Raw genomic sequence first — 10,589 nt, 5'->3', positions numbered from 1 at the left:
AACAACTAATCTGATATTTAATGAAATACTGCTATTGCCCCCGCCCCCACCTGTAGACCACAGCCACCTTTTAAAGCAGTGTCTATGAGTCTAAGGCCCATTTCAACAGAAAAAAGCCTCATCACAAAACTGAACTGTTTTCAAAATCAAACTCATTTTTACTTCATTGAATATCCTCAAAGTAATGCAACTCACAGGAGAACTTTCTTTTCTGAACAGGTGAAGGCCAAAATGCTCCATTTAAATAGCTTCAATATACACAAAGTGTCACTGTGTTGTTTGATTATGGAGCCACGAGACATAGCACTTTTTTTTAAATGCACAGATCTTAGCCTGATAGCCTACAGAACTATCATGTTCATCTTGTTTTGTTCGTTTTCAGTCCAATGGAGCATCCGCTCTGGCTGATTTACATAGACGTGGAAATTTGAGTTTCTCAAACTGATCACTGTACACAAATGTATCTGCCTGAAGCTAAAAGCATTTCAGGTTGACGCTGATGCGTTTATCCGTACGTACAATATGCGGGTTTTGTTGGGGTTTCAAGACTGAAACGGAGTAAAAACAGTTTGGTACATTCCCCCATTTGTCGCTAAGTAGTGATGTCTCCAGGGTACCATATACAAAGTAATGTTCCCTGTCATGGCGCAGATTGGGTAATTGCTCATTCTGGTGCAGCACTCATTGGATAGATTGCTCTTTTTTTTTTTAAATGAAGAAACCACTGTTTAGTGTTACATTGCCTGGTGAATCAGTCAGATAAATGGAAGGTTCTGGATCCAGGCCAGCATCTTTTTCATCTTAATGAAAGAATCTCAAAACCCTACTTATGCCACGAGTAGCTGAAATCAAATTAGTTTTGTGAAAAATGCAAACTGTCACAGGCAAACACTGCTGTCCAACTTTCTAAAATCACGCTTTTTCGCTTGTCAAAAGGGGGGACAAGGAAACTTTTCAGAGTGACCGTTCTGATGCTAGCTGTAGGCTCTGTGCCGACCTTTAACCTGGGTTGGGTCATTGGGGTGTGTTGGTGTGCTGAGGAGGGACAGGAGGGACATTGTTTCCCCGACCGTATGAAGCCGTGTAGACAACAGCTGAGCAGCATCTGACAGTAGGGTGAGAGGAAATGTCGCAGCCTCCACCGGCTAACCTTCAGGGCAACGGGCTCACTCTTAGGCAGGCATATACTGAAGACTCATACATGCATCACAGTCATGTGCAAACACATGGCACGTGTTCATCAATCTGCAAGAGTGCACAGAGGTGTTGGTTAGGCAACACACAGAGAGAAAGATGCATTTGAGCAGAGGACACCTGCGAGACAGTCACTGCCAGCAGAATCAAAGTTTTAACTGACTGATCTAAGTTTGTGTCTCACTGAGGACTGTCGTGCTGCTAGGCCAAACCACGTGTGAATCTTATTTGCCCTTTTAGTTACTTGGGTCCATGATGACTCATCTTTTGGAGTTTGGAGGAAGGCATCACTAAGAAATGGTCACTCCCTGGGGTTAACATCATGCCGAGCACCAGCCATGTAGACTAATGACTTCACTCCCATCATCTTCTGTCATCTCTAACTGTGCCCTTGAGTTTATGAACTTATATTTCATCCAACTTTCCAACGAGTCATCCAGCTATTATTTTCAGGCTTGAAATTGTAGTTGATTTTCATTTATAAATACAAGTTGTTCTAACCTAGTCTCTCAAATTAATATGACTTTAATGAAGACGATGATAGAAACACACCCATCTCAATGCTCTCCTTATTGGAACCACACCTGTGGTTATCTGCTCGCGGGATCTCGGTGTTTATTCAAGGATAGTTATGTTAACTACACTATAAATTACCTTAATGCTGGTTGGTTAAAGGCAGATGCAAGGAGACTTAAAGATAGCTCAGGTCACCATTAATCAGATCAGCACAAAAACTGAATTCTTCATTCTCATTTGTCAACTTTTGGCTTAAAGTGGACTCAGTGAGCAGACTCAAAAACTGTCAGTAGTTTCAAAAGGTTTATTGAAAGGAAGGTGAGTTTTTGCAACCAACTGTGAGTGAATGGGGAGGTTGAAGGGCAGTGACCGGAAACTCTGCCAGAGAAGATGTTAGCAACTGCCAAGGTGAGTTGAACAGTTTGAAATGAACTTCCAGTGGCTTACTTGTTTGTTTTCCTCACCAGGAACCAGAAGGGTACGCGATTTGCAGGGTCGAATCCATGACTGACGAGGAAATGGAGGTGGAGAGTGGGCAGGCAGGTGGAGAGCAGGTAAGTCATTTCCCTGCAGGGAATGGGAGAAGGAAGACTGGAGGTGACAGGTTTGGCTGAAAGTTTTTGCAAGACTTCCCGGGATAAGTGAAGATGCAGAAGGACAGGTTTTCAGTTCAGGCTCCAAGCAACGAACTAGGAAGAATATGGACATAAGGGGTTACAGAGCAAATAGGTAAAACGCTGCCAGGTAACAAGCAAGGTCTGATTAGCACCATAATGGGAATGATGATCTGGTGTAGAACAAGATGTACCGTTCAGCGTTTTAATACCAGGAGCCTAATTACATAACGCAGAACATGTATGGAAAGAAGACTCTGTGCAGGGCAGTCAGCAAAGCAGAGCCAGCCCAACAATTCCACCTGAGACTAGAGAGAAAGGGTCAAAGTTAAAACCAGACACAAATCAGTGTGCAGACTATCTGCAATAAGACCAGTACGGCCATAAATTCAGATGGTGCGAAGAAGATGTGCAATTTTGATTGAATCTAAATATTACAAAAGAGCGATTCAGTGCTAGTATCAGGGATACTGATACTAGGTATCAACACCCAACCAATAACACATCACCGATACTAGGTATCAGTATCCCTGTGGATGAATTGAAACCTTTGTATTTGGGTCTTTTTACTTTTATAAACCACTGAATTACAAATAAAACATGTTATGTATATACGGTTTAAGTAGCACTGAATGGCCTCTATCACCTTTTTATGTGTATTTTATTACTACCACTGAATGAATGTCAAACTAACATTAACTAAGTACTACATTATCCTCCTATTATTGTAATACAAGTACAACACAGAGAAATATAGTACATATGAATTAGGCCACTTCTCATGAAAACGCAAGAAATCTGTCAAATCTGTCAAGAAATGTGTTTAAAACGTGTTGAACTTTATATCCAAATTTGAGCTGGACCTCTCTGAGAAGGCAAAAATTAATTAAGCACCCAACACCCAACCAATAACACAATTTTTTTCTGTTCCTGAATGCAACAAATAACAAATTTGGCTCTTAATCAATAAATAATTATGTGTTTTACTATTTTTTTAAGCTTTCTATAAAAAAAAGAAGCAACAATTATATTTCAGCATTAAAAATATAATTTCAATTTAACAGCTTTTATAGAAACATCAAAATGATTTGAGTAATTACCAGTACTATTAATTTAGGCCAACTGTGGCATAAACATTACACCGGATCGTGGTGTGATTAATTTATTTATATTAAACATAGCATTTTATTATTACTACTGACAGATTTTTGTGTCACCAAATGTCAAGCCAGTTAGTAAGTACTATTTTATCCTCCTATTATTGTATTATAAGTATAAAGAAGAAAAATATCTAGTATAAATGAATAATTATACTATGTAAAAGTATTTGTGCTGCCTGGAGAACATTGGAGGGCATATGAAAGCATTCTCCAACATCCAGATTTTTATGCTCAAGTTTCTCAGATGTGCTTAGCTTCATCCTCTGTGATCAGATTTGTTGCTTGAGGCCTGCGACTATAACAAATGAATAACAGCCCTTTAAATGTTTGAAAAGTTTTGTTCCCACATTAACAAGGTTTACACGCAGCATCCCTAAAACAGAAACTTACTTAAGCGTCGGCACGAACTGACGTAAACACGGGACAGTTGTGAATAACCTAAAGAATATTAATGGTTGTCTGGCTTCTTTCACACGGCGACGCTGTGATCTCGAGACGCGCTCCCGCTCGTTTTTCCAGCGCAGGATGCCCCTGTCTAAACACAGGCCACATCCTCTTCTTATAACACTTAACACACATGCAGCTTGCGTTTTGGCAGTGTCTCTCAAACCTACATCTCTGTTTTCTGTTACCTGCTGTCACAGTAAAAGAAATGAACTAACCTAAACTGTATCTCTTCAGTAATAAGCCTCTGCCATATCAGGGAGAAGGTAAAAGACAATTTACAACAATGTCAACAATAAAAAAGTGTTAGGAAAAAATGATTGTCCGAAGCTTACATTAAGAAAAAAAAAAAAACGTTACTATGAATAGTTTAAAAGCATCCTCGTGTTTGTAAAGGCTGCTTAGTTTACGAACAGTTTTTCTTGCTTGCGGAGGCCAAATAGCACAGAAGCTGAGGCTATCATTATTGTGGCAAATTCTAAACTGTTGAGACTTATCTGCCAGTTTGGGTTACTGTTGTAGATCTCCCCTGAGAGGCAGCAAAAGCAGGGGACAAGCTGACTGGAGTTTTACACAGAGGAGCGCCATTTTGTTAAAGTGTTTCTGACTGTTGCTCTGCATGCCTCCGTAGGGCATCGAAGCACAACGTGAGTCACTCCACTGTCAAAACCCCTGATGAAATGGCCCACTAATTTACCTGAGGTCATCCATGATTTCATCAGTAACGTCTCGCTCCAAAACTTTAACTTTCTGTCAATGACATCAGTGATGATAAAACGCCTGGTGCGCTCCTCCACAGCCAGCTCGGATGTTATCTTTTATTAATAATTGAGGGTAAGCTGTATCTAACCTTGACTTTATTGTGGATTAGTATGTGAGGTATTCATATATATATATTATCATCTTTGATAACCGGTGCCATATCTACCATATCCACCCATCCGAAACATTGAGTTTAAGTGTTTCTGACACTTCTGTGGCCACAGATGGACATAGTCAAGCAACTGGACATGCAGACTGCTTCTATAAACATTTGTGAAAGACTGTTGTGGTACCGTGATAGCACGCCTCCTGTGCAACAAGTCCACTCATGAAATTTCCTTGTTACTAAACATTCCAACTATTAGTGGTATTATAACAAAGTGGAAGTGACTGGGAAGGACAGCGGCTCAGCCATGAAGAGGTAGGCCACGTAAAATCACAGAGGTTGCCGAGGCACATAGTGAACAGAGGTCGCAAACTTTCGGCAGAGTCAGTCATTACTGACCTCAAAACTTCATGTGACCCTAAATTAGCTCAACAACTGTGTGGAGAGAGCCTCATAGAATGTTTTCCATGGCCAAGAGCTGCATCCAATCCTTTCATCAGCAAGCACAATACAAAGTGTCAGATGCAGTGGTGTAAAGCACGCTGCCACTGGATTCTTGAGCAGTGGAGACGTGTTCTCTGGAGTGACAAATTTTGGAAGGATTGTCAAAAATTCCCACAAATACATTCCTTAACCTTGTGGAAAGCCAGAAGAGTTGAAGCTTATCCCTACAGTTAAGAATGGGATGTTACTCAAGTTCATATTCTTGTGACGACAGATGAGTGAATACTTCTGGCAGTACAGTGAACCTAATTTTGACATAATAAATATTAAGCTTGCTGAACTCTCATATCAGTGAAATTAGCTGACATATAGATTTGATACAGTGAAGTAAAGTGGAAGCAGCACGCATGCCATTAATGTCAAGATGAAATGTTAGAGGATTATTTATTGACAATGGGATTTATAGTTGATTATAATTAAACAAATCCCTCATCATGCACAAAGGTGAAAACAAAACTCACAAAACTGAGCTCAGTAGTAGAACTGATAGACATTACCCTAAAAAAGAAAAGTCTCCAACAAAGTCAGTCAATTCCCTTTGCTTGTATGTTAAAAATGTGCCTGTGTTTCCTCAGCCCTCTGTTCACACCGGCACAAGGGCAGGCATTTTTCATTTCACACTCAGGCTGGAGATTGCGAGTGCTCTCTTGTGTTGCAGTTCTTGGTTCAGGTTACCTCTAACTCTGGCGGGAACTCAGCCTGCTGTGACCTTCACCTTGGCCCTGGAGATCTGCTCAGTGCAGCAGGATCTCAAATAGCAAAATACCAATACTGTATGTATACGTATGTAGAGTTCCCTAATGAGGATGAAGCTGCAAATACACTTTATACTAAACATTCACTGATTACTGGCTTAATGCGGGTGTGATACTGAAAAGCATTTGCCCCTTTTTATTAAACGTGCTTTTTACTACTAGCCTGATTCATCCAATCTCCCACACATTCACACGCGCACTTCTTTTGATACCTAAGGGCCTCGTCTAACATTTAAACACATACTTACACTCAAATGGATGCACCAGGAGCACCTCGGGGTTCAGTATTTTGCCCAAGGATGCCTCCACATGCTGACTGCTGTAGCTGGGGATCCAACCACCCACCATCTGACTGTCTGACTGGTAGATGACCTGCTCTACCCCCTGAACCACAGCCACCTGCAAAGTCAGGGATGAGAAGCACAAAGAGGGTTAAACTGTTTTAACTGTGTTTCACTTCATTACCCAAACAGTCTTTGTAAGTTTGTTCTGATTTCTCTCTTCTCTACAGCAGGGGCTAAGCTAAAGAACCAACAACAGCATCCACAAAAACAAGAGTAGACACTTTACTGTCATCCACAGCTACAACAAGTAAACATGGGTCTGCAAAGCTCTGTGTAGCACCTATTATGCCTTTAAAGAAAAATATGAATGTGGATGTCCTGGGTAAAAGGTCAGAACTTCAAATTAAAATATATTTGACATGATTTTGTTCTTTAAAAACAAGATATGTTTGCCAAGAACATTACTCATCTATCATTATCCACCCTCAGCTATCTCTGCTGATGTAACAAGCTCTTGCTTGACTGGTTTTTATTTGTGTTCTCATATTGCATGATGTGGCCTGAGATTGTTCCTGGAGGAGTATTTTTTCCCTTAAAAGTGCATCAGCTATGTGTATTAGGGAGTACACTTTAAGTGTTGTTATGTAAGAAATGCATCACACGGTGCATTCATGGTAATAAAAGGCAAAAGATTTTTCTGCATGCAAAAACTGCAGAACTATGCGTACTACTGATCACACTGGATTCTGAGTTTTCCCTGTTTCCAGTTTGTTTTTGATGTGCAAGTTGACCGGCACTGCTATGGTTTACTTGCTTACAGAGTTAATTGACTGGAAAAACCAGATTATCCCTTCTAAGTTAATATCAAACACAGCATGTTGAGAGACACTCAGTTCTCCAAAGACACAAACCAACACACAGTGGTGCTTTTTTCTTCACCCAGTTACTGATTTTGCTTTTCCCAACTGTTTTTATGCTTGCCTGACTAAAATCCTTCATCTCAGGATATTCTGCTGTAAATCTAATCTACCCAAACTCTTGAACTAAGTGCACTTTATGATACGAATAAAGCAGCTCTGACTCCATCAGCAATCTTTAAGAAAAATATTTCTAGCCTGTGCATTAACATTGCAAAAACCATGCCCCCGCATGGCATGCAGTGACATTACTGTAAACACATTCTTTGGCCCATTAGGTTTACAGCGAGTCCTCATGACATCAGTACTTTAATGTCTGCTTCTGGGCTTTTACTTGTTATTACTGTTTGTTTAAGAAAAGCCCGCAAAACACTTTTTTCTGCTAATATTCATTAAGAGAATGAACTTAAAAATCATTAACAATGACACTTAATCATACATTCTTTTAATTAAACAAAACTATTTTCGCAGGACTTTATGTAGTCCTGTGAAAATGCCAGTTTGGAGTATTGAGATGTGCACAAAACACCACAACGTTCTCAACAAAGTCACTGACTGTACAATGCTTTGAGGAATTGCAAAAAAAATAATAATAACTTAAAGTCCATGACAGAAAAAGACTGAACAAGTATGGAGGGGTTGGAGGGAAAACCTGTTCTCTCTAATGGCAGCGCAGCTTAGGTTTGCAAAGCTGTATTTGAACAAACCACAAGGCTTCTGGAACAATGTCCTTTGGACAGATGAGACCAAAGCGGAGATGTTTGGCCATAATCCACAGCACCGTGTTTGGTGAACACAAACACAGCATATCAGCACAAACACCTCGTACCAACTGTCAGCACGGTGGTGGAGGAGTGATGATGGTTAGTTTTACAGCCACGGGACAGGGACATCTTCCAGTCATTGAGTCGACCGTGAACTCTTCTGTATACCAAGGTATTCTCAAGTCACATGTGAGGCCATCTGTCTGACGGCTAAAGCTTGGCCTAAGCGGGGTCATGCAACAGGACGATGATCCCAAATACAGCAAACCTGCTCTAGCAGCAAAGCAGAATGGCTGAAAAAGAAGGGAATCAAGGTGTTGATTGTTTTAACCTAAACCTGAAGCTAAATGCCCGCTAACCTCAATGAACTGAAACAACACAAAGAAGAATGGGACAAATTTCCTGTGATACACGGATAAAGTCATACCTGCTTAAGGTTATTGATGCTGGAGGTGGTTCATGCATTATACTTACAGCACTGCGTAGTCCTGTGAAAACGTTATTTTTCATGACCGTATATTTGTTATGGCTGATCCAGAACCGCACTCTTAGAGCAGCAGATTTCCATTCTGCATGACTTGCTTATATAAAGTAGGCATACTTAGAGCATATACTTCTATATTTTCACCCCGCTGAAAGTGCTGTGATAAGATGCATGACGGCAGCCTACACAGCACACATATCGTTGCATGGCAGCACCTACAGCACGTCACTGTACCGCACAGTCGACTAGTATTAGTAAAAATAAATAAATAAAATCGCTCGTCTCATATTAATAATTTAACTCACATAATACAAAACTAAGTGGATTAAATGATGATAATGGAAACTGTAGAGTGAGACTACAGATCCAACCAAACACTGCAGCTTTTTTGTGAGTATTTATGTATCTATGGGGATGCTGACCAAGACATTATTTAAAAAAAACAAGCATCACTAAGTAGCAAAGATCCATGGATTGTGTTATATTTGTGGCAGCCGTTAAGCACTCAGGAATGTTGAAACAAAGCTTATCTCATAAATCCTCTATTATTTATTCTATATAATTTATATTGTTCTTTACATTGTTTTTGGATCCCTGTAGGGATCCCTGCACACAGATTTCAGAAAAAGGAGCCCTAAAACTTTATTGTCACTTTTAATATATATTATCTTTACAAAGGAGATGCACAGTAGCTAGTGGGACAGTAGCTAAAGTTAATGTGCAGCATTAATCCAGGTGGATCGCTCATGCTATAAGGTTTAATTACATTTTACTTATTTTCAAAAGAAATGCTTACACAGGGAGACAGACAACCATTCCCACACATTCATACCTATGAGCAATTTAGAATCATCAGTTAACTTAATCTCACGTCTTTGGACTATGGGAGGAAGCCGGAGTACCCAGAGAGAACCCATGGAGTCACGAGGAGAACATGCAACCGCCACACAACCCAAGACCTCCAAAGTAACCACCACGCCACTCTGCTGCCTAAACTGGGGCTTTAGTCATCAGTTTCACAGAGACTGTCACAAACCTCTTGCCAGACGGTTTGGGAATGCCCATTTTTCCCAAGTGACCATGGTTTGCTAGGGGCTCACTTAGTGACTGGGACCTTTGTGATTTGCTTTCTGAAATTTTTAAATGAATAAATGTCAACAAAAGCTGCAGTGAAGAAGAGGAAACTCAGATGTCAAAAAAGATGCAAATTTAATGAAATGATCAACAGTGGAAATATACACTCTCCAGGGAATAAAAACATAATTCCTACTTTGTGCCTTTTTAGGAAATTCTTTTCTTCTTCAGTTATACTAATGATGTATCAAAATAAATAGCTATCAAGTAAGGCAGAATTGCTTTTTTTTACAATAAAGTCAGTCTGGTATTTTCACCTCTATTCAAATTCAGTGAGGCTTTTTTTTTTTTTTTGACTGGACAGCCTCAAAAAACAGTGGGTACTAAAGAGTGGATTTTATTGTTTATTAGATTAACTTAGGTACTTCGGTCTACTGTATTGCAGTGTGGTAAACAGACTGTATATTACTGCCTTGTGGTACCTGTAAATAGTGCTTTTTAACACGAGAGACACCTGCTCCCTCCCACAGGCTCTTTGTACCTCAGCTCATCACTTATCTCAGCAAATCCAAAGCTACAGTGGGACACTTAGGAGAGAAAGTCTGCACCTGGCAGACAGTTAATAAAGGTGACAGTGGGAGGGCAGGAGGAAAGGAAGCTGCTGGTGTGAAACCCTGCTAAGTGGAGGCACAGGAGTTGAGTATTACTATCTCTAAACACCTTCCTCTCCAAAGACAGTCTCTCACACAAAATTCAGTTTTCTGTGCAACTGTCAGGCAGGTCATCTGTTTAGACGAGGATCTTTCTTCATGTTCAACCATTCTCTTTTTTAAAAAAAATTCCCCACACACCCTACGCCACTGGACCGACACACTAAATCACTGCAGCAACAGCAGTCATTTGGTATCCAGGGATCCTGGCGTTCATACGCCGTCTCTCCGTCTGTTTGTCGTCTGCTCAGCTTCCTCACAGCCTCCATGCATCTTAAAACTGTGTGACGCTTAATAACAG

The sequence above is a fragment of the Oreochromis aureus genome, linkage group 1 (genome assembly GCF_013358895.1).
Source record: "Oreochromis aureus strain Israel breed Guangdong linkage group 1, ZZ_aureus, whole genome shotgun sequence".
NCBI classification, from domain to species: domain Eukaryota; kingdom Metazoa; phylum Chordata; class Actinopteri; order Cichliformes; family Cichlidae; genus Oreochromis; species Oreochromis aureus.
Note: the sequence above shows the minus strand (reverse complement) of the source record.